At 34.7% G+C, this 25,477-nt stretch overlaps 1 long non-coding RNA gene across 1 annotated transcript; it reads left to right on the top strand.

Moving 5' to 3' along the window:
* The first annotated feature begins 1,135 nt into the window (after positions 1–1,135).
* LOC146898605 (uncharacterized) lies at positions 1,136–24,722 on the top strand. Its single transcript, XR_015022698.1, has 5 exons — positions 1,136–1,268; positions 1,867–1,939; positions 2,023–2,355; positions 22,247–22,400; positions 22,497–24,722. It is a non-coding gene; the product is annotated as an uncharacterized LOC146898605 (long non-coding RNA).
* Positions 24,723–25,477: the final 755 nt, after the last annotated feature.

Raw genomic sequence — 25,477 nt, 5'->3', positions numbered from 1 at the left:
TGGATTCCAAGTCTGTTGTTGAACGTTTTAATTCAAACCTAGGTGATAACAGTGAACTAGGTTGTATCATTCAGGCTTGTAGGCAGTTGTTTGATTGTAATTTTCAGAACTCTCATGTCGAGTTCAATAGGAGGCAAGCCAATGTGGTCGCTCATGAATTAGCTAGGGTAGCCCCAGGACCGTCCCTGGGGAGGTGGAAAATGCTCTATAGAGCTGGGCCTCCCCAATTTTGGGGCCCAAAATTGTTTTTTTTTTAATATATAATGCACAAAAAATAGTAATATATACTTGTAGCATTGAAGTTTAACCATCAGGGAAGGCATGGCCCAGCAGTAAATCATGCTGGTGTTATGCTAGCTGACTGCGGTTCAACTCCTTACCTGACTGCGGTTCAACTCCTTGTAAAGGCAATTATTGTCCATATTTTTATTATTTTTCAGCACCCTGTGAAGGCAATTGTTGTCCATCTGCGGTTCAACTCCCTGTAAAGGCAATTGTCCATATTTTTATTATTTTTCAGCACCCTGTGAAGGCAATTGTTGTCCATATTTTTATTATTTGTATTATTTTTCAGCATGATAGGTGTCTTTTGGGCCTAGTTTTAATGGATTTGAGGTCTATAATCGCAAAGTTCTAACAACAAACATTATAATTATTCTCTCTAACAGCACCCTGTGAAGGCAATTGTTGTCCTTATTTTTATTATTTGTATTATTTTTCAGCATGATAGGTGTCTTTTGGACCTAGTTTTAATGGATTTGAGGTCTATAATCGCAAAGTTCTAACAACAAACATTATAATTATTCTCTCTAAAAAAATTCTCTCTAAAAAAATAAAAAATAAAATAAAAAAAACACTATAGTTTTTTTTCTCTCTTTTACAAAAAAATTGTATTTTTTAGGGGCCAATTTTTTCCAAGAGAGCCGAGCCTCCGATTTTACAGGGACGGCCTTGGGTAGCCCCATCTCATGCTAGCTCCCACGTCTATGATGATGTACCGTCATGTATCCGTAACTTGATAGCTAATGAAAAGCATTGATTTTCTTCCCTAAAAAAAAAAAAAATCTATTTACTTGTCCGCATTTTTTTAGCCACTAGTTGTTTTGACCCAAAATAAATTGAGAGGTGAGAAGAGCCTTGTAGGTTTTCTTAACTAAAGCTTTCTCTCACTTTCGCCACCCTCCTATCAGAACCCTAACCTAACCTATTCTGTAGAATCGTAAGAGAATAGCCGCGGGTTTCTCTCTGCGACATCTTTACATTCTCAGGTATTTCTTCTTCCTTTTTGATATGTTCTTCTACTAATCTGTAATTTATTGACTTTTATTTTCATCAGAGATTTGCTAGGTTTAGGGTTTATGTTAAAACTTGGTGTATCACATTAACATTTATGCTTCTCTGATTGAAATCAATGCCGTATTATTGTTGAAATCTTAAAGAAAAAGATCCATTAAATCATTTGTATAAGCTTCAAGTTTACAATTCTAGATATATTTCATATATGGCAAAGGAAGACTCTGTCACAATTCTTGATAGTAATTTTTCTGTTACGATAACAAGAGTACTGTGTCACTTCTTATTGATTTGTTGTGTATGGTTCAATGACTCTTTCATTGATTTGTATTTTTATTTGCTTTTTAAGCAATTAAGGACATGTGTTATTTTTATCTGCTGTAAATTTGTGATCACTCCCTCTCTTGTTCTCTTAGTTGAATGAACTCACCCTCTCACCTCATCAGATCAAGAAGCTGAACAAGCCTTAGATGGCTTTGTTGTAGTTGATTTATTGAGTGATTGATGAGTCAACTGCTATAATGCAATCCCTAATGAGTAAACTGATGATTACATTTAATTATTTTCATGCAGCCTGACAAGCAACGGTCATATGATGTGAAATGCTAGCGACAAATTTTCGGTGAATTCTAGATTTTCTGAATAGGTAATATTCGAAACGAAAACATCACCGTTTACCGCAAATATTAGAAACAATGAAACGTCATTTAACAACAATTTTTTTGGCAGAACAATGTGTTTATTCAAGATCACCGAGTTGCAATGCAGATTGGCAGTTCACAAATGACCTATATGAGGTTTCTGGAAAACATTATTTACTATATATTTCAATCTTAGGTCCCGGCAATGTTGTACAGAAGGAGACAAACATTTCACTCCAAGGATTTAGTGTAAGCATCGGCACTCAATAATTTTAGAAACTGAAGCATTTGGTACACACACACCAACACTCAAAGGATTTCTCCCTTGATTAAAGAAAGCATTAATCAAAATCAAGTTTCTCGAAAACCTACTTTTGGTTTTAAAGAGCAAAGTTCTGCGGTGCAGCGACTGATTAAAGTGGTTGGCCTCTAAAACTTGTGCCTGCACCTTATTTGTTTTCTCATTGACTCGTAAAAGTTGAGTGTTGATACATAATAAATTCTTTGAATTTGATATTATTTTTGGATGGCATCTATTTCGCCTAAAGCATTGAGTGCAACACTTGGTGAAATTTAAGAGGTTGTCCATTTGAATGACGTATTACCAGAGGAAAAATTGTTATATCAACTGCCTGAGATGGTTCATGAAGTAGGTCTACCGATCTTTATTGTTCTCGAAGGTGAAGTCTTGCGGCTAAAGTATTTGAGTTACATTTAAAATTGATGCATGTTCGTGATCAATATTGTGACTTGAAATTATTTGTTCCCACAGGATGGAAAATGCCTCGCAGCTTTGTTGCAACCACTTTTGATACTGCTAGCGTTTGTGCTGGAATATGTGACAGTTTCAATCAGTTCACTCATGTTGCAAAATCTGACTAGAATCCATTCACTATAAAAGGAAAATGTCCTCGAACTGTGGTAATCTTCTTCGTCTTTTTTCTTCCTACCATTGAAATCTACTAGAATAGTATGCTGTTATATTTTTCCTCACTTTTAAGAACTTTATTGTCACATTGTAACTCTAACATGAAAATCAGAATCTTTTAGCAAAAATAATAGACATAAACAATCAATTGTTTGACAATGAGGTGGTTATCGTTGAAAGGGAAAATATGAAAGTGCGCTAGGAGTAGCTTTCGAACAAATTGAATGATTACTTGTTAAAATCATGTACAGTGCAATGACTATCAATCAAAGCCATGTATCTCATTTCACTTCTGATAAAAATGTAAATGATTTTATATTATCTTTTGAACTATTCACATTGATTATTTTGATTATCATTTCATTGACTATATATATAAGTTTTGCATCATTGATCAAACCATGCGGTTGCTTATTCTTGCGAGTTATCCATCCGTCTTCCTCTCATCTATTCTGTACAAATTGCAACTGAAAGTCAGGTTCAAGACTATGATTGTACTCATTTTCTTTTATATTTTTAAGCTACTTTGATCCAATAAAGATATTAATGTAATAAAACTGAGTTGTCCCATCAAGGCAACTTTTGGAAAGATTTGTTTATTTTTTTGGTATTTCGAAATATTTGTTTTTGAGATATCCTGATTATTAGTAATAATGCTGATCATTATTTCCTTATACAAACATAACTGAATAACTACTTATAACTTGATGCATAGTTGCTCAAAAGTATAGATGAAAAGGAGTACAATCATAATCTTTAACGTGACTTTCAACCACGATTCATCCATAACATAATAACAAGAGAGGAAAAGATATAACTTGCAGGAATAAGCAACCACAACGGTTTGATCTATGACTGCGGAATAATTATACATAGTCAATGAGATGAAATCAAAATAATAATCAATGCAACTAGTTTAAAATAGAATATAAAATCACTTACCTTTTTATCATAAGTGAAGTGAGATACAAGGTTCTGATTGATAGTCACTGCATTGTATGTGATTTTAACAAGTACCTCTTCGCTTTGTACGGTGGCTACTCCTACTGAACTTTCAACATTTTCCACTAAAAGATTCTTGCAAGAAGTGAGAGAAAATAACGACATACTCGTAGATTTCAACGGTAGAAAAAAATCTGAAGATTACCACAATTTGAGGATGTTTTCCTTTCATAGTGAATGAGTTCAAGTCAGACTCTGTAGTGACAATGAACTTATTTCGAAACCTTCACATATTCTAGCACAAGATGACTTATTGTTGATTGATCATTCTGATATTTGGCTTGGATTGATAGAACATTCTTGGAGAACGTTTTGTTTATTTTCATTCAAGGATAAAAAAGAACTAAAGAATCAAGACAGTGTCCATTTGCAAGGAAATCGTGAAAAAATGTTTTGGGACTCTCCTCTCCATTTACAATTGAGTAAATTACACTCTCCTCCCTTCAAAGATGTTTGAATTACACTCCCCTTCCCTCTTATGTTAAAATATACACTTCTCTCCCTCTTATTCAAAATATATTAGAAAATATTTCACTCCCCTCCCTTGAGAGAAGCTTCAATTACATTCCCCTCCCCTCTTATGATAAAATCTACGTTTTACTCCCTCAACTATTTTTTAATTTTTAACAATCTAGCAAAAAAAAAAAAAAAATAGTCTAAAACACTTTGAAGAAAAATAGTATTACAAGTTTATTTGAATATAGCCAAAATTTGAATACATATTTTTATCTATTTTTTATTCACAATATCATTAACATGTAGTTTTAAACCTATTATAAAATATGAAACAACCCAAAATAAAATTAAAATATGTGAAAAATAACTAAAGTCAATTAAGTAATGCTTATTTAAATGTGAATTTTATACTCCAAATTATAAAATTAATTACAAAATATTTAAATTTAATTATAATTGACATTTAAATTATAAAAAACTAATTTATGTTTTTAAAACCGTGATTCAAAATTAGTATATATTATAAAAATATTTATTTATGTTAAAATAGATTAAAGTGTAGTGTATATTTAATTATTAAGGGAGTGAGTTGAAATTCAAGCATCTCATAAGGGAGGGGAGTATCAACTTTACTTTTCAAGGGAGGAGAGTGTATATTTTAACATAAGAGGGGAGGGGAGTGTAATTCAAGCATCTTTGAGGGGAGGGGAGTGTAATTTACTCTTTACAATTTTGGATTCTTAATGCGCCTAAAGAGACGGAGAAAGATTACTCATAACTTGTAGAAATTGATGAACAAGATTTACTTACAATTGATGAAAATAAGGACTGAGGTAAAGACAAGCAAGTTTAGGATTCTGTTCCAGTTTTTACTATTTATGTCAATAATAACAAACATGTTGGCAGATCATGCTCTTAGCGACGTAAGAAACAAATTCAATTAGCTATTTAAAGAAAAGTCTTATATGCATTGACGATCATATTCCAAGAATTGCACGTTAGCTATGAGTCTATGAGAATGATTTATTGACAATGAAAGCTTTGGAAGCTTGTTCTTTTATCTTGTCATCAACCGCATATTCACCGTTCTGTGACACAACTATATAGTTCCAACTTGTAACCGTTATATTGATACAATTATATGAAAAACATGTTGCTAACTAGTACGTACTCCAACCGTTTTAGTGCATATTTTGGAATGAAATTAGTTCAACAAATAATTTTTTTTGATATAAAACATATAGTTCCAACGTTCTCATAAGTATTTACATAATTCTAACAAACAACAATATTTAGAAATTACATAAAATATATATAGAACAATAATAAATTCTAGGTATGATGAGGAGAATTAGGTGTAATTTTGATAGCAAGGCCAGGGAAGACATCATCAGGGTCATAGATATGAGGATTATTTTCAACAATGAAAGGGTCATTGCACTTATCAGTTATCACTAATTGTGTAAGTGTCTGAAAATTGCTGTTCACACATATAAGAAGGCTGAAACACATAAAAGACCGTAATACCCCTCCGCAGTTAACTGCTGTCGGATCTCTTTTTCTTCGACAGTTAACTGCCGATGCGTCCTGAAGTCCTGAAATGGAAGAAGCACTTGCTTCTGGACCTGTTATGTGTACGTGTTTTAAACACATAACACAAACCTGCTCGAATGTTTTTTGACACATAATTTAGCCTGAATCGCAAACCTGCTCGCTAACCTGTTTCAACATTGTATTTTTGCGGAATCATCAATATTCGACACAAACAAGTCAAAATGAGTGACGATATTTCACATGAACATTAAACAATTACTACAATACGTTATAAAAGTTCCAACATAGTTAAAGCCAATGTACGAGAATATGTCATCAAAATACAAACATACGAACCAATGTCATAAATACCCGAAAAGTAAAAAAAAAAAACAAGTCCTAAACAACAACTGCAAGTAATCCTACTCCTGGTCCTGGTCCTGCTGATGCTACTGGTGCCGCCTCCTCAGCCTCTGGCCTCGCCTCCTGGTCAAAATCGGTGCGTTCTGCTCCCTAACATGGCACATGGCCTCAACCCATTGCTTAGGGCTCATCACCTCCTGACCCATCTGCTCATCAGCAAAGGCAACAATGCCACTAACCATGTCATAAATATCAGGGGAGCCTCTCGCCTCGTACTGCTCCCACTGCTGTGCAATGATCTGCTCCTCATTAGCTGGCCTCGGAAAATCTAGTAGAAGAAGTGGCAAAATCAGAGGGTGAGACACCCTAGTGTACCACCGGACATAGCCATCCTCCATCCTTCATGTCTCCTCTCCTGCTGGCTCACCCCAATCAGGCTCCTCAATCGTGTGAGTACGGAAGTCAATGAAAGCCTTCACAATCTGAACCGGTCGCAGCTCAACAACATCCGTTAGATGTCTAGGGATGTTTTGGACGTATCCGTACTGCCGCCTAACTCTCTCATGCAAGTGACGATACACCCTAACAACACCGCACATGACCCAACCTGAACATCCCATATCAGTACTTATCAAGAACGGAAAACTGAAATGCTTCACAAAAGAAGGGCAAGCTCGTGTTCCTTAGCGCCGTTATGGGAGGATTTCCCACGCCCAAGACTGCATCCAAAGAAACTATGAAAAAGAAAATTGGTAGTGTCTTTAGAAATAATTGGTGATGGATTTATGGGTTTTAAGTTGGTTTTTTTTTCTTCCTGTTTTCCTGCTCAGGGTCAGTCTTTGTTTTAGTTCTGTTGTAACTGAATTAGGGGCATGGGATTATGGCTTGTTTATCGGTCGGTTTTAATTATGGGATAAAGGTTATTTGGTGGTAAAGTTTTTATTTGGGGATGATTGTTTGAAAGTGTGATTGGTGGTTAGGTGTTCTGATGTTTTAAAAAAAAACATGAACAATTGAAATATAATTACATTTACTTCAAGATGTTTGTAATCAGTAACATCATAGGTCCATGTTAACAATGAATAATAATCAAGACAATTCAAATTATGTTCACTTCTGAGGTAAAAAACAAATTCATTTTCTACACAACATCCTAGGAAGAATAGGAAATAGTTTTCAACCCTTACCGTACAATTCATTGTTACTACATCTAAAGGAAGATTCCATTACATGTGTACACCACTTTTCTAGAATCATATTCTACCCTTATCATAAGGGTTTAAAGCCTACCTTTTTTTTTTTTTAAAACTCAGTATCCGATCCAAGGACCGACTAGTTCGAGGGGACCGAAATTGGCACCAGAGGGAATCGAACCTAAGAACTCGAGAGGAGCATACTCCAAGAACCCAAGCCAACCACAAGCCAACCCCAAATGGGTTAAAGCCTACTTAACATGAACAATATATATATATATATATATATATTGTTTTAAACTAGTAAGGTTTAACAATAATGATTCTTGTTAACTTGTACGAAAACAGGAAAAGTAAAACAAAATTACGCCACTATCTCTAATTTCACACAAGCCATTAGTTTTAGGCATATAAGATTCTAAACACAAGGGAATGTTTAGATCGAAATCTCGTACAGATTTTCCAGAACCATTTTCTTTTCATCTTCTTCTTGGTTGCCACTAGCTAATGCGACGACAGGCGGCAAACATGAAATTGTTATATATTCCATGTGGCGGCGGACTGGCAATTGCAGGTGGCGGCATGGCTATCTAAACAATTAAAATAGAGTTAAATTTAGTTCAAGAATAAGTTCAAGCTTGAATCATATACCCAACAATTTACAAAATCTCATGCCTTTACAAGATACATTATTTTAATTTCATCAAGCATTTACTGATCTTTACGAGATTCTAAAATACATTATTTTATATATTTCCATATTGAGCTTAATTCTCATTTTTCTGAATCTACAAAGTTTACAATTGGTTAATAAGCTTATTGAAAACCACTTAAGAAATACTCAAAAGTTTGATTTGTGGTAAGTCAATTAATATAAGAACATTTGCATAAATAAAATAAGTAATGGAAATATATTCTAAGAGGGTAAAAACATCATAATTTCGATTGAAAAATTGATGTTTTCTCAAATTGAAAGTTCAAACTTGATTTAGATCTAATTTATATAGTGATAACCAGTGACTAAAATAATAAGGTTTGGTAAGCAAATAGACAAATTTAATCTTTTATCACAAATAAATAATATAGATATGAGAATAAAAGTATTTTTATTCGGTATGAATAAGAATATATAGATCTGTGAATAAAAATATTTTTATACATCATGAATAATAAGAATGCATATTGTTCATAACTTAAAAGATCTAATACTAAGGAAGAAATAAGAAATATATATGAATATGTATTATCAAAAAATGAATATAAATCAAAATAACAATTGATTCCATAACTTTGGTACTTCATTGATTTGATTTCATCTTTGTGATTTTTTTTTTAATAATAACATTACCGTCTTCATCCCTTCCTTCACAGTCTTCTAATTTTATAAAAATCGCACAAGGTTGACTTGTCATATCAGTTAGATAAAAAATCAAACACATACTAGATCTGATCAATTAACCAGATCTAGAATGTTTCATGTCTAGTTCTTCCCTCGTAAAGTTAACTATGATTAATAAGATATAAATCATATAACTTAATAACCTAGTTGTTATCTTGTCAGCGAAATTCCACAAGCAGTAAACTACAAATTCACGATCGCAATGGGGTTTTGCAAACACTCCTAAAGAGTATATATAATTACTAAAATCATAAGAAAGTATAAGTAAATGATATGAAAAAGGAAAAAGAAACAAGGAAATGAGGAGCATAGACAAAAGATGGAAAGGAGAAAACGAATTGGTGATGTTGGAGAAAAGAAATGGAGTGGTAGCTTATTTATAGACAGACTAACAACTAGGGTTAGGGACAACCGAATTGGGCCTATAAAAATTGGGCCTAGACTATTGTAAAAGCATACAATGTTGTAAAAAAAAGTTCCTTTAAGAATTTGAACCCCTTACAATGGGCGATGTACGCTTAAGTAAATAATGTGTGTGTGTTTATATATTAAAGATGAGAAAAACACAAGGGAGGTGGTTGAATTGTCTTGGCTTTTTCTGGTTCTTCTTCTGAGTGTTTAAATGCTGCTCAAAATCTGATGAGTACAAATTCTGAGTGCAACGGAAATAAGAACACAAAGATAAAGACACAGAGAGAGGGGACAGAGAGAGAGAGAGATAGAAAGAGAGAGAGAGAGAGCAGGCATAAGCAATTTTATACTAGATCCTTCCACAACACAGGAATAGTCCAATCCCATTGCACTTCCAAGAGATTTCACTATAATCACTCTGATTACAATTGCTCAAGGACTCTTCCAAGATCTTCTCAATGTTCAAGCACCCTTGCAAGAGACTTCTTTGCTCAAGGTCACTACCAAGAGACTTCCAATGCTCAAGGACAACTCCAAGAGACTTCCTTTTCTCAACCACACATGAAATATACTTCTTTTGCTCAAATGGCTCCCCTAAGAGACTTTTGGCGCTCTAGGTTTCACCTAGAGACTGATATTGCTCAAACACAACTGAATGAGACTTCTTATGCTCAATTAAAGCATATTGAGACTTTGATGGTCAAAGTTTCACCAAGAGACTTATATGCTCAAGATTAACAAGCAAGAGACTTATGTTTTTTGAAGGAAAATCGAATAAAAGAATGGAGTAGAAGCAGCAGAATAATTTCGATTTTCTTTCCTTGGATCATTACGAAATTCAAACATGAATCAGTGATTCGATTGTTACCTCGAAGTGTGAAATCTGAAAGCTGAAAACTGGAAACTGGAATCTCGATCACAGCCAAGCAAGCAGCAAGCTGCAAAGCCTCTAGCAAGTCCACACGAACAGTGCTCCTCCAAAACTCGGTGCTAGCCAAGGAATCAGAAGTGCAGAGAAGAGGGTTGCTTCAAAACGTGTAACCAAAAACTTCAGCACTAGAGTTCTATTTATAGAACTTCTAGTGTGCTCTGCAAGTCAGAAGTCACTATTGGGCTTCAGTAAGCCCAACAACGAGTTTAGTAATTTTGCTAACTAATTAGCGTTATTTACTAAACGCACCCCTTATATAAGTCATACTTATATATTTCTCTTTTGACTGTTCTTTGTGTGTGACCCTATAGGTTCTAGTCACGTTGGCAATAATATTAAATCTAATATTTAATATTATAAACAATGAGCGGTATCTAGCAACACATCATTGCTACCCAAGTGACAAGAATGTCAAGTGATCTGACGAAACCTTTCCATGATAATACTCATGTGTACACTTACTCCTTTGTCTCGATATCTTTATTGATCCCAAGGCATAGATATTTTGTCACCCTTGTATAGATCAATATTTATATTTCTTGATTCCAAAATATACTGAATAACGAATAAGTCCAATATCTTATATTGACTTAGTTCGGCATGGCCATGCAGTTTTACAGTCATATTTCATCAAGAGGCCTAAAGATATATCTCCTGTTTATGAGGAGGGACAAATCCCATCTAGGACACTCATGTCCCTCAGCATGATTCATCAAGTACCCATCAACCAACGTTATGGTTATCCTGTTACAGACAACGTTAGAATGTCAACAAAGCACTTGAGTCCACATCTAGGAATCATAGTGGTTTCAGGTCTAAGAGCGATATACATTATTATCATTGTGAGAATATCTTATGACAATATCATAACATACTATGTAGTATTCTCACGGTGGGTCAATCCAGTATAAATATTACTCCTAATACTTATACCTATGTATAGACTTAATATCTCATATCTATGACCCATGAGATGCGGTCATCAGTCTACATACATAATAGTCTCGATGCTTTATTATTATCCTTTATTCATATTAAAGCTTTGACTACGGATGCATTTAAGAATAGCGTTCTTTATGATAATGTAATCTCATGATTAAGTCACACTTAATTATATTATTACACGGACTATCTATTCTAAGGACTTTATTAACATTACATAAATATAATAAAGAGTGCCATATATTATTCAATAATAAAAGTCATGATACATAAGATAAGTTTAACATAAATTATTGGCCTCTAGGGCTTACACCAACAATCTCCCACTAGCACTAGAGCCAATCAGGCATAAACCTAATACCCATAGATCTAGTATGACCATCATGCTTCTGCTGGGCAAGAGCTTTAGTAAGTGGATCAACAACATTCTCTAATGTTGGTACTTTGCATATTTTAACATCTCCTCTTTCGATAATCACTCGAATAAGATGATAGCGCCTTTGTATGTGTTTGGATTTCTGGTGAGATCTAGGTTCTTTGGCTTGTGCGATTGCTCCATTGTTATCACATAGTAATTCAATGGGATCCACAATACTTGGAACTATTACAAGATAAGAAATGAATTTCTTAATCCAAACAGCTTCCTTTGCGGCATTAGATGCAGCAATATACTCGGCTTCTGTTGTAGAATCAGCGACTGTTTCTTGTTTTGAACTCTTCCAGCTCACAGCACCGCCATTTAAGCAAAACACATATCCAGATTGCGATTTAAAGTCATCATGATCTGTCTGAAAACTAGCATCAGTGTAACCAATTACAGAGAGCTCTTCTTGACCTCCATAGATCAAGAAAGTATCCTTAGTTCTTCTCAAGTACTTAAGGATATTCTTGACAGCAATCCAATGATCATTGCCAGGATTAGACTGGTATCTGCTCGTAGCACTCAAAGCATACGAGACATCTGGTCGAGTTCATAACATAGCATACATGATAGACCCAATTGCTGAAGCATATGGAATATCACGCATTCGGTCTCTTTCTTCGTTAGTCGAAGGGGATTGAGTCTTTGATAGATTTATACCTGACGACATAGGGATGAATCCTTTCTTGGAATCATGCATATTGAAACGTCTCAGGACTTTATCTATATATGTACCCTGACTTAAGCCAAGCAATCTCTGTGATCTATCTCTATAGATCCTGATTCCTAATATATAGGAGGCTTCACCTAAGTCTTTCATAGAAAAGCATTTCCCTAACCAAGTTTTGATTCCTTGTAATGTAGGGATGTCATTTCCGATTAACAATATGTCATCCACATATAAAACCAGAAATGAGACTATGCTCCCACTGACCTTCTTGTAAACACAAGGCTCATCTTCATTTTTAATGAATCCATATTGTTGTACAGTTTCATCAAAACGAAGATTCCAACTTCTGGAAGCTTGCTTCAATCCGTAGATTGATCGCTGTAATTTGCATACTTTCTTGGGTGCTTTAGGATCACCAAATCCTTCAGGTTGTGTCATGTACACATCCTCAAGAAGATTTCCATTAAGGAAAGCAGTCTTGACATCCATTTGCCAGATTTCATAATCATGGTATGCAGCGATAGCAAGTAAGATCCGAATGGATTTAATCATTGCAACTGGTGAAAAGGTTTCATCATAGTCTACACCATGAATTTGTTTGAAACCTTTAGCAACCAATCGTGCTTTGTAGGTATTAACCTTTCCATCCATGTCGATTTTCTTTTTGAAAACCCACTTGCATCCTATAGGATTAATTCCTTCAGGTGCTTCAATCAAGTTCCAAACTTGATTTGTGTACATGGAATCCATTTCAGATTTCATGGCTTCAAGCCACTTCTCAGATTCAGGACCAGTAATGGCCTCTGTGTAAGTCACAGGCTCATCTTGGTCCATGAGCAATACATCACCCTCTTTTGATATGAGATACCCATATCTCTCGGGTTCTTGACGTATCCTGCTAGACCTACGTGGTTCTTGTGTTACTGGAATAGGAATTTCTGTCACAACAGTTTGTGTATCCTGTTCCTGTTCCTCCATCGGTATGTCTTCACTTTGTGGGTCTTGAACTTCTTCAAGATCTACTTTGCTCCCACTGATTCTTTTGGAGACAAAATCCTTTTCAAGAAAGACTCCATTTCTGGCAACAACAATTGTTCCCTCAGAAGGTTTGTAAAAGTAGTATCCTCTAGTTTCTTTAGGATATCCGACAAAGAAACATTTATCAGATCTTTGTTCAAGCTTAGTAGACATAAGTCGTTTTATATAAGCTTCACAACCCCAAATCTTTAAATGTCCCACATTGGGTTTTCGACCATTCCATATCTCATATGGTGTCTTTTCTACCGCTTTGGATGGAACTCGGTTAAGTGTATAAGCTGCAGTTAATAAGGCGTATCCCCATAAGGAGTTTGGAAGTTCAGCATGACTCATCATTGATCGGACCATGTCTAACAAGGTTCGATTTCTCCTTTCGGAAACACCATTCCATTGTGGAGTTCCAGGAGGTGTGAGTTGGGACAAGATCCCGCATTCTTTTAGATGATTGTCAAACTCTAAGCTCAAATACTCTCCACCTCGATCAGATCGAAGCATTTTGATTTTCTTGCCTAGTTGGTTTTCTACTTCATTTTGAAATTCCTTGAATAAAGTAAATGATTCAGATTTATGTTTCATTAGATACACATATCCAAATCTACTAAAGTCATCAGTGAATGTGATGAAGTAGTGAAAACCTCCTCTAGCAGTTATGTTTAGGGGTCCACACACATCAGTATGTATGAGACCTAAAAGATCACTAGCCCTTTCACCTTGACCGGTAAATGGAGCCTTTGTCATTTTCCCTAACAAACAAGATCGACATGTTTCATATGATTCAAAATCAAAAGAGTCCAAAATTCCATCTTTATGGAGTTTAGAAATGCGATTCTCATTTATATGGCCTAAACGACAATGCCAAAGGTAAGTCGAATTTAACTCATTTGGTTTCATCCTCTTAGCATTAATGTTATAGATAGGCATATCAAGATCTAGGATATAAAGTCCATTAATCAAAATTGCATTAGCATAAAGAATATTATCCAAATAAACGGAACAACATTTGTCCTTTATTGTAAAATAAAAACCAGCCTTGTCCAAACAAGAAATTGAAATAATATTCCTGCTAATGGCAGGTACATAATAGCAGTTTTCTAAATTAATTAAAAGACCACTAGGTAAGGTCAATACATAAGTTCCAACAGCTAAAGCAGCAACTTTTGCTCCATTGCCAACTCTAAGATCGACCTCGCCTTTTGCCAATGCTCTACTCGTTCTCAGGCCCTGCACATCAGTACAAATATGAGAACCACATCCAGTATCTAATACCCAAGATGTAGAAGTAGACATATTAATTTCTATAACAAAAATACCTGCAGAAGTAGTAGGAACATTTCCATTCTTCTTGTCTTCCAGATACTTTGGGCAGTTACGCTTCCAATGCCCCTGCTTGTTGCAGTAGAAGCACTTGCCCTCCTTAGCCACGCCTCCAGTAGGCTTCAAAGCTTTGGTATATGGCTTGGCAACAGATTTGCCTTTGCCATTTCCCTTAGACTTATTAGGCTTCTTATGGTGCTTTTTGGATTTGCCATTATTAACCATTAAAACGGCAGCAGCCTTTCCCTTTCCCTTCATATTTTTCTCAGCAGTTCTCAACATAGCTACAAGCTGTGGAAGTGTTTTGTCCATGTCATTCATGAGAAAGTTCTGGACAAAACTGCTGAAGCTTTTAGGCAACGATTGCAAGATAAGATCAACAACAAGTTCCTGCTCAAGGACAAATCCCAATCGAGCTAGGTTCTCAGAGTACCCAATCATTTTGAGCACATGAGGACCTACGGGACTTCCTTCTGACAGCTTGGTAGAGAAAAGGGCCTTAGAGACATCAAACCTTTCATGCCTAGCCTGCTCTTCATAAAGAGTCCTTAGATGTCCGATCATATCGAACGCAGCCATCCCTTCATGCTGTTTTTGCAGCTCGGGAGTCATGGTGGCTAGCATGATGCAAGAGACTTCTACAGAATCATTGAGATGCTTGGTATGAGCATTTCTTTGAGCCGCAGGAGCTCCAGCAGGTGGTGCCTCAGGAACGGGTCCATCAAGCACATACAGCTTTTTCTCGTGGGTGAGGACAATCCTCATGTTACGGTACCAGTCAATAAAATTTGTTTCAGTCAATTTTTCCTTTTCAATGAGTGATCGCAAAATGTTGTTTGAAGCGTTATTGGCCATCTACAATTTTTAAAATATACAAAATAAGTATCATGAAAATAACATATTTAATTTGGCCTTTAATTAAATACGCTCCCACTATTTTACTCAAATCAAATGACCTTCAAACATTTGACTCGGAAAATCCCGTTGGAAGATTTTCTAGTGGATTGAAATCCTTATTTCACATTGCTTTAAGTCAACGGGGGCTGTACTTAAAACTCAGCTATTTAGGTAGGAACATTTCCAATTGTATCATATACAACTTTCAAATCAATTAGGTGAATAACTCTTTATTCAAATCTATCATATAGACATTACCCAATTATAGCTTCTAAATTTATTCTAATCTTATTAAAATTAATTTAGTTAAGTTAGACCTAAAAGAATAACACTTGGGTAAATTGGATTACCGCACCGCAACTTACTAGTATAAAATATGCGCTTCACGGAGGCAAAACCCACATATTCGATATTAGTCTTGAAGGGTGTTAAACTTTTGGAAAGCATTGAACTTAATATTTTGAATTGAAGGATTTTTATTAAATTTGATCTCACCTCACCACGGCTTATATATCACATATATTCGCACTCCAATCATAACATGCATAACAATTATACAATAATAAAAGTGACATGATTATGGCCTCCTAACGTTATGACTCTCTCAAGCCAATGAGAGAATCTAAACTAATCCTAGAAACGACCTTGCTTCTCCAAGCTGGACCTCCAGGACTATCCTAACGCCTTCAGCCCTATTACCTACTTGTATTCTATTTACATTACATAATAAGAAACTCGTTTTACATACGAGGGAGTGGATGAGAAGAGAATGTACAAATAGAATATGAGAGAGAGGCACGACACGCAGGCCGTATTTCAAAATCCAAACAAAATAAAATAAAAAGGACTAAGGCCATAATCATTCACACACATAATAATAACAAACACACTTTTATTATTATTGAGGTCTTTATAATTAAAATAAATTAAATTAAAATTTGACATATGATCACACTACGCAGATTAGTTGGGGGTTTAATTGAGTACCAAAATATATTAAATTGAGTACAAAAATATATTATATTAAGTACAAAAATATCTCATATTATGTACCAAAATATATTTTATTGAGTACCAAAATATATTATATTATGTACCAAAATATATTTCAGATCAAGTACTAAAATATATTAGATTGCATACCAAAATATCTCAGATTGTGTTCCAAAATATTCTAGATTGCGTATTTCGCATCAACACTTGACACGTTTCTGATTACCCTAATCCCGCATAACAATCTGATCTTATTAAGCAAGTACTCTGATTGTTTATTCATATATCATGATCGAGTCTAGGATGCTTCACCAGAGTACATAGAATCGGTTACGAAGCTCCATACATCAGATCAATTAATATAAACAATTATCATCTGACTTATTTAAACTATGATCAAATCCAGTATATCACATACACTGTTGTCATACAGAATTTACCAATCATGCTTATGTCGATATGTATAATCGAAAGGTTTGATGTTTCACCAGAAACGGTTTCTGAAACATCAAAGCAAATCGAAAAGCCATGCACATAGACGTGATTGATATTATTATTAACTGCGTTTTATGATCGATCAATTATGTTCCTGTCGATATGTATAATCGAAACGTCGATGTTTCACCAGAAACGGTTTCTGAAACATCGAATCAAATCGAAAAGCCATGCACAGAAAACATAATATAATACGATGCCAATTTTTAATTCTCTTTATTATTTAATTTCGTTCAATATGTTTAATCAAATTAAAACATAAAGCGGTAACAAAGCAATCCGATTCAAGGTTTCGTAATTGGCTCTGATACCACTGAAGGAAAATCGAATAAAAGAATGGAGTAGAAGCAGCGGAATAATTTCGATTTTCTTTCCTTGGATCATTACGAAATTCAAACATGAATCAGTGATTCGATTGTTACCTCGAAGTGTGAAATCTGAAAGCTGAAAACTGGAAACTGGAATCTCGATCACAGCCAAGCAAGCAGCAAGCAGCAAAGCCTCTAGCAAGTCCACACGAACAGTGCTCCTCCAAAACTCGGTGCTAGCCAAGGAATCAGAAGTGCAGAGAAGAGGGTTGCTTCAAAACGTGTAACCAAAAACTTCAGCACTAGAGTTCTATTTATAGAACTTCTAGTGTGCTCTGCAAGTCAGAAGTCACTATTGGGCTTCAGTAAGCCCAACAACGAGTTTAGTAATTTTGCTAACTAATTAGCGTTATTTACTAAACGCACCCCTTATATAAGTCATACTTATATATTTCTCTTTTGACTGTTCTTTGTGTGTGACCCTATAGGTTCTAGTCACGTTGGCAATAATATTAAATCTAATATTTAATATTATAAACAATGAGCGGTATCTAGCAACACATCATTGCTACCCAAGTGACAAGAATGTCAAGTGATCTGACGAAACCTTTCCATGATAATACTCATGTGTACACTTACTCCTTTGTCTCGATATCTTTATTGATCCCAAGGCATAGATATTTTGTCACCCTTGTATAGATCAATATTTATATTTCTTGATTCCAAAATATACTGAATAACGAATAAGTCCAATATCTTATATTGACTTAGTTCGGCATGGCCATGCAGTTTTACAGTCATATTTCATCAAGAGGCCTAAAGATATATCTCCTGTTTATGAGGAGGGACAAATCCCATCTAGGACACTCATGTCCCTCAGCATGATTCATCAAGTACCCATCAACCAACGTTATGGTTATCCTGTTACAGACAACGTTAGAATGGCAACAAAGCACTTGAGTCCACATCTAGGAATCATAGTGGTTTCAGGTCTAAGAGCGATATACATTATTATCATTGTGAGAATATCTTATGACAATATCATAACATACTATGTAGTATTCTCACGGTGGGTCAATCCAGTATAAATATTACTCCTAATACTTATACCTATGTATAGACTTAATATCTCATATCTATGACCCATGAGATGCGGTCATCAGTCTACATACATAATAGTCTCGATGCTTTATTATTATCCTTTATTCATATTAAAGCTTTGACTACGGATGCATTTAAGAATAGCGTTCTTTATGATAATGTAATCTCATGATTAAGTCACACTTAATTATATTATTACACGGACTATCTATTCTAAGGACTTTATTAACATTACATAAATATAATAAAGAGTGCCATATATTATTCAATAATAAAAGTCATGATACATAAGATAAGTTTAACATAAATTATTGGCCTCTAGGGCTTACACCAACAATCTCCCACTAGCACTAGAGCCAATCAGGCATAAACCTAATACCCATAGATCTAGTATGACCATCATGCTTCTGCAAGAGACTTCTTTGCTCAAGGACTCTTCCAAGATCTTCTCAATGTTCAAGCACCCTTGCAAGAGACTTCTTTGCTCAAGGTCACTACCAAGAGACTTCCAATGCTCAAGGACAACTCCAAGAGACTTCCTTTTCTCAACCACACATGAAATATACTTCTTTTGCTCAAATGGCTCCCCTAAGAGACTTTTGGCGCTCTAGGTTTCACCTAGAGACTGATATTGCTCAAACACAACTGAATGAGACTTCTTATGCTCAATTAAAGCAGATTGAGACTTTGATGGTCAAAGTTTCACCAAGAGACTTATATGCTCAAGATTAACAAGCAAGAGACTTATGTTTTTTTGCAACAAATATAAACAAACTTGTTCCTACACCAGATTTAACAATTTTGGTGTAGACTGAACAATATGAACAAACTCTTTACAACTTATAGGATTTCTAAGATTACACAAGTTAAAACGAAAATCCTAAGTGTATATGCGCTATTTGATTTGGGAGAGTAATGGCACAATTAAAAATAGTAGAGTATTGTTGATCTTTTTCATGGTATTCAGCTCCTTATATAGCCAAAATTCTCTCTCCAACTTTGTGAAGCCTTGTTTTTATTCCTTCATCAAAGGTTTGAGAGTCGAAGGAAGAATTAAATGAGAGGGTCAAGACTTGTAGATAAGCCTGCAAATCAAATGGTTTACGCTTGAATATAAGCAAGATAGAGTATATGGAACATTATTTTAACAAGAGGTGAAAGTTGAAGATCATATCATACCACAAGCTATATAGTTTAATATTTTAATTTTATAATACAAAATGATAGAGAAATAGAAAGAGATGTAAACCATCGAAGCCACGTTGGGTGGTTGAAATAGAGGAGTGTCTCAGGTGTTTTATGTGATGCGAAAGTACTGCTTAAGTTGAAGGGAAAAATTTTATAGGACAAAGATGAGACCGATGATATTGTATGGGATAGACTGTTGTTTGGTGAAGAACCAACACAAACATAAAGTAAGCATAACAGAAATGAGGATGTTGTGTTGGATGTGTGGTGAGACTATATATGATAGAATTATAAATTACGACATTAGAGAGAGTTGAGGTAGCGCCTATCGTAGAAAACAAGGTAATAAATAGACTTAGGTGGTTTGAGTATTTAGAGGGAATACCTATGTATTATAAATTAACAGGGTTTCTATTCGCTCATACTCCCAAACAAATGGTGTCCACCTCCAAAGGAATCTCCAATTTCCCCCATTCTTGCCAACCTCCCAAATCTCCCCCACCCCAGCCTCCTTATTATAAATTGAAAAAGTCTTGGAAATTGTACATAAATGGTGTATTACCCACCGAAATATCCTTCCAAAAACTAGTGTTAAAACTATTTCCAATTTTCATGACCAATCCGTCGTTAAAATAATCCACTCTAACCACATTTTCCACCACCTTGACGCATACCAAGGCCAATTATCATCTCTCCACTCCACCAACTTGCATATCCTCTCCCCATACTTTTCTTGAAGCACCTTTTTCCACAACGGGTTATCAAATTGGATCAATCTCCACCTCTACTTCGTTAAAAGGCTCAAGTTGACCACCTTCATATCTTTTACTCCTAGCCCTCCTTGGTTTTAAGGTTTACACACTTTCCTCCAACTAACCGAACAAATCTTACACCCACCCCCCAAAGAAACTCTATTTATATCTTTACAATCCTCTCCAACGTTTTCGTCGCCATTTTTAAAAATGAAAGATAGAAAATAGGGACCGAATTCAACACCAAATTAAGGAGAACGATCCTCCCCCTAGGCCTACACATTTATTCCCCCCCAAAATTTAATCCCATCCGCAATTGTTCCAGCAACGGTTCTCAAGTAGACAATTTCTAGGATTTGCACCAATTGGAAGACCCAAATAAATTACAGGGATTGAACTTTTCTTTGTTGGAGAGTTAGGTTGATTGATGAGAGAGAAAATCAAGAAGATGAAGTTATGAGTTTTGTGATTTTTTTTCAAGGTTTTTGATAAATTTTACGTATCTTTGGTTTTTTTACTAAAAAAGTTGGAGTTTCTCTAGCTAAAACTAAAAAACTAGGGCCGCCTATCTATTTCTCCGCATTTTTTTTAGCCAACAGTTGCTTTGACCCAAAAAACAAAAAACAAAGTAAATTGAGAGGTGAGAAGAGCCTTGTAGGTTTTGTTAACTAAAGCTTTCTCTCACTTTTGCCACCCTCCTATCAGAACCCTAACCTAACCTATTCTGTAGATATCGTAAGAGAATAGCCGCGGGTTTCTCTCTGCGACATCTTTACATTCTCAGGTATTTCTTCTTCCTTTTTGATAGGTTCTTCTACTAATCTGTAATTTATTGACTTTTATTTTCATCAGAGATTTGCTAGGTTTAGGGTTTATGTTAAAACTTGGTGTATCACATTAACATTTATGCTTCTCTGATTGAAATCAATGCCGTATTATTGTTGAAATCTTAAAGAAAAAGATCCATTAAATCATTTGTATAAGCTTCAAGTTTACAATTCTAGATATATTTCATATATGGCAAAGGAAGACTGTGTCACAATTCTTGATAGTAATTTTTCTGTTACGATAACAAGAGTACTGTGTCACTTCTTATTGATTTGTTGTGTATGGTTCAATGACTCCTTCATTGATTTTTAAGCAATTAAGGACATGTGTTATTTTTATCTGCTGTAAATTTGTGATCACTCCCTCTCTCGTTCTCTTAGTTCAATGAAGTGTGAACTCACCCTCTCACCTCATCAGATCAATAAGCTGAACAAGCTTTAGATGGCTGTGTTGTAGTTGATTTATTGAGTGATTGATGAGTCAACTGCTATAATGCAATCCCTAATGAGTAAACTGATGATTACATTTAATTATTTTCATGCAGCCCGACAAGCAACGGTCATGAAATGCTAGCGACAAATTTTCGGTGAATTCTAGATTTTCTCAAGCTACAAATTTTCGGTGAATTCTAGATTTTCTCAATAGGTGATATTCGAAACGAAAACATCACCGTTTACCTCAAATATTAGAAACAATGAAACGTCATTTAACAACAATTTTTTTGGCAGAATAATGTGTTTATTCAAGATCACCGAGTTGCAATGCAGATTGGCAGTTCACAAATGACCTATATGAGGTTTCTGGAAAACATTATTTACTATATATTTCAATCTTAGGTCCCGGCAATGTTGTACAGAAGGAGACAAACATTTCACTCCAAGGATTTAGTGTAAGCATCAGCACTCAAGAATTTTAGAAACTGAAGCATTTGGTACACACACACCAACACTCAAAGGATTTCTCCCTTGATTAAAGAAAGCATTAATCAAAATCAAGTTTCTCGAAAACCTACAAAGTTCTGTGGTGCAGCGACTGATTAAAGTGGTTGGCCTCTAAAACTTGTGCCTGCACCTTATTTGTTTTCTCATTGACTCGTAAAAGTTGAGTGTTGATACATAGTAAATTCTTTGAATTTGATATTATTTTTAGATGGCATCTATTTCGCCTAAAGCATTGAGTGCAACACTTGGTGAAATTTAAGAGGTTGTCCATTTGAATGACGTATTACCAGAGGAAAAATTGTTATACCAACTGCCTGAGATGGTTCATGAAGTAGGACTACCGATCTTTATTGTTCTCGAAGGTGAAGTCTTGCGACTAAAGTATTTAAATTACATTTAATGTTGATGCAAGTTCATGATGAGAAAGATTCTGACTTTGCAATTATTTGTTCCCACAGGATGGAAAAGGCCTCAGCTTTTTTAAAACCACTTTTGGTACTCCTAGTGTTTATGCTTGAATGTGCGACAGTTTCAATCAGTTCACTAACATTGCAGAATCTGACTCGAATTTATTCACTATGACAGGAAAACTCCCTCGAACTATGGTAATCTTCTTAGTTTTTTTCTACCATTGAAATCTACTAGAATAGTACGCCGTTATATTTTTCCTCACTTCTTTTAAGAACTTTCCTGTCATATTTTTCGTCAGTTCTTTTAAGAACTTTCCTACCACATTGTTAACTCTAATATGAAAATCAGAATCTTTTAGCAAAAATAAAAACATAAACAATCAATTGTTTGACAATGAGGTGGTTATCGTTGAAAAGGAAAATATGAAAGTGTGCCTGGAGTATCTTTCAAACAAATTGAATGATTACTTGTTAAAGTCATGTACAATGCAGTGACTATCAATCAAAGTCATGTATCTCACTTCACTTATGATAACAATGTAAATGATTTTATATTATCTTTTGAACTATTCACATTGATTATTTTGATTTTCATTTCATTGACTATGTATATAAGTTTTGCATCATTGATCAAACTATTGCGGTTGCTTATTCTTGTAAGTTATCCATCTTCCTCTCCTCTTATTCTGTACGAATTGCAACTGAAAGTCAGGTTCGAGACTCTGATTGTACTCTTTTTCTTTTATATTTTTAAGCAACCATTGGTTAGAAGCTACTTTGATCCAAAAAAGATATTAATGTAATAAAACAGATTTGTCCCATTAAAGCAGCTTTTGGAAAGATTTGTTTATTTTTTTGGTATTTCAAAAGATTTGTTTTTTATTTATCCAAATTATTAGTAATGATGCTGATTATTATTTCCGTAGCCTAATTATTAATAATAATGGGGATTATTATATCCCATGAAACTTAAATTTTCTCTATACATAGAGATTCTGAGAATGGTTAAAATGAGTTCGAGAAAACGAAATTGATTTATTATGATAAAAACATATTTTTATTGGATCAAAGCAGCTTGTAAATACAAAATAAGTATCAAAGTATACAAACATAACTGGATAACTACTTACAAGTTACAACTCTCAAAAGCATAAATGAAAAGGAGTACAATCATAGTCTTTAACAACGTGACTTTCAATGGCAATTCATTCAGAATAACAAGAGAGGAAGAGATATAACTTGCAGGAATAAGCAACCACAACGGTTGATCTATGACTGCGGAACAATTATACATAGTCAATGAGATGAAATCAAAATAATCAATGCAACTAGTTGAAAATAGAATATAAAATCACTTACCTTTTTATCATAAGTGAAGTGAGATACAAGGTTCTGATTGATAGTCACTGCATTGTATATGTGATTTTAACAAGTAACCCTTCGCTTTGTACGGTGGCTACTCCTACTGAATTTTCAACATTTTCCTTTCCAGCAAAACCATCTCATAGTCGAACAATTGATTGTTTATGTTTTTAATTTCCACTAAAAGATTCTAGCACGAAGTGAGAGAAAATAATGACATACTCGTAGATTTCAACGGTAGAAAAAAAATCTGGAAGATTAGCACAATTTGAGGATGTTTTCCTTTCATAGGGAATGAGTTCAAGTCAGCGACAATGAACTTATTTTGAAACCTTCACATATTGTAGCACAAGATGACTTGTTGATTGATCATTCTGATATTTGGCTTGGATTGATGAGTTTTATGGACGTTAGAGGCAAAGGAAGTATAATCATTGTAACAACAAGAAGTTGCCAATGATGGAAAAGACAATCAAACCCGTTCTTGTGCTCGTGCATCACTTTGGACAAACTAAAAAACATTCGTGGAGAATGTTTTGTTTATTTTCATTCAAGGATAAAAAAGAACTAAAGAATCAAGACAGTGTCCATTTGCAAGGAAATCGTGAAAAAATGTTTTGGGACTCTCCTCTCCATTTACAATTTTGGATTCTTAATGCGCCTAAAGAGACGGAGAAAGATTACTCATACCTTGTGAAATTGATGAACAAGGTTTACTTACAATTGATCAAAATAAGGACTGAGGTAAAGACAAGCAAGTTTAGGATTTTGTTCCAGTTTTTATGTCAATATCATATAACAAACATGTTAGCAGATAATGCTCTTAGCGGTGTTAGCAATATCTAAGCTAGTAATTTAACTCTCCCATTGTATATAAGTAAATTTTTCATTCAGATCAATTCCTACATTAAATTACTTTCTAACTTTTTATTCCTTCTTGGAGGGGTAACCTTGACACAACAGGTAAAGTTGTTGTCATTGTGACTGAAAGGTCACGGGTTCAAGTCCTTGAAACAACATCTTGTGTAAAAACAGGGTAAGACTGCGTACAATACACCAAATGGTGGGACCCCTTCCCGGATCCTGCGTATGCGGGAGCTTTAGTGCACCGGGTTGCCCTTTTAGAAGTATTGGATTTTGACGTCACTGAGTGTGATTTTTCACATTAAGTAGCATTTTCCTATAAAGATATACTTGACAACAAAGATTTATTTTTTTGAGGGGAACAAAGATTTATTTATTAGTTTACGCTACTTACATACCCTTCAGCCATATATATAACAAGATAAGCTTAACTTATTGCGTAAGAAACAAAATTAGTTGGCTATTTAAAGAAAAATCGTATATGTATTGATGATCATATTCAAGAGTTGCACGTTAGCTATGAGTCTATGAGAATGATTCTTGACAATGAAAGCTTTGGAAGCTTGTTCTTTTATCTTGTCATCAACCGCATATTCATTATTCACTAAGGTTAATGCCATCGTCAATTACATGCTATACATCATTTTAAGCCAAAGCTTGAGAAGAAGGGAAAAAAAAAAACAAATTTCGAACGAAATTATTTATACCAAAAGATGAAAAATAATTGTGTTGATATAAAACATATATATAGTTCCAAATGCTCACATATGTATTTACATAATTCTATAACTATTACAAGAATC

Source organism: Medicago sativa, chromosome 8, assembly GCF_051527215.1.
Source record: "Medicago sativa cultivar Bolivia chromosome 8, Bolivia_mono, whole genome shotgun sequence".
Taxonomy (NCBI): domain Eukaryota; kingdom Viridiplantae; phylum Streptophyta; class Magnoliopsida; order Fabales; family Fabaceae; genus Medicago; species Medicago sativa.
The sequence above is the reverse complement of the archived record's forward strand: the minus strand, read 5'-3'. Positions and strand labels throughout refer to the sequence as shown.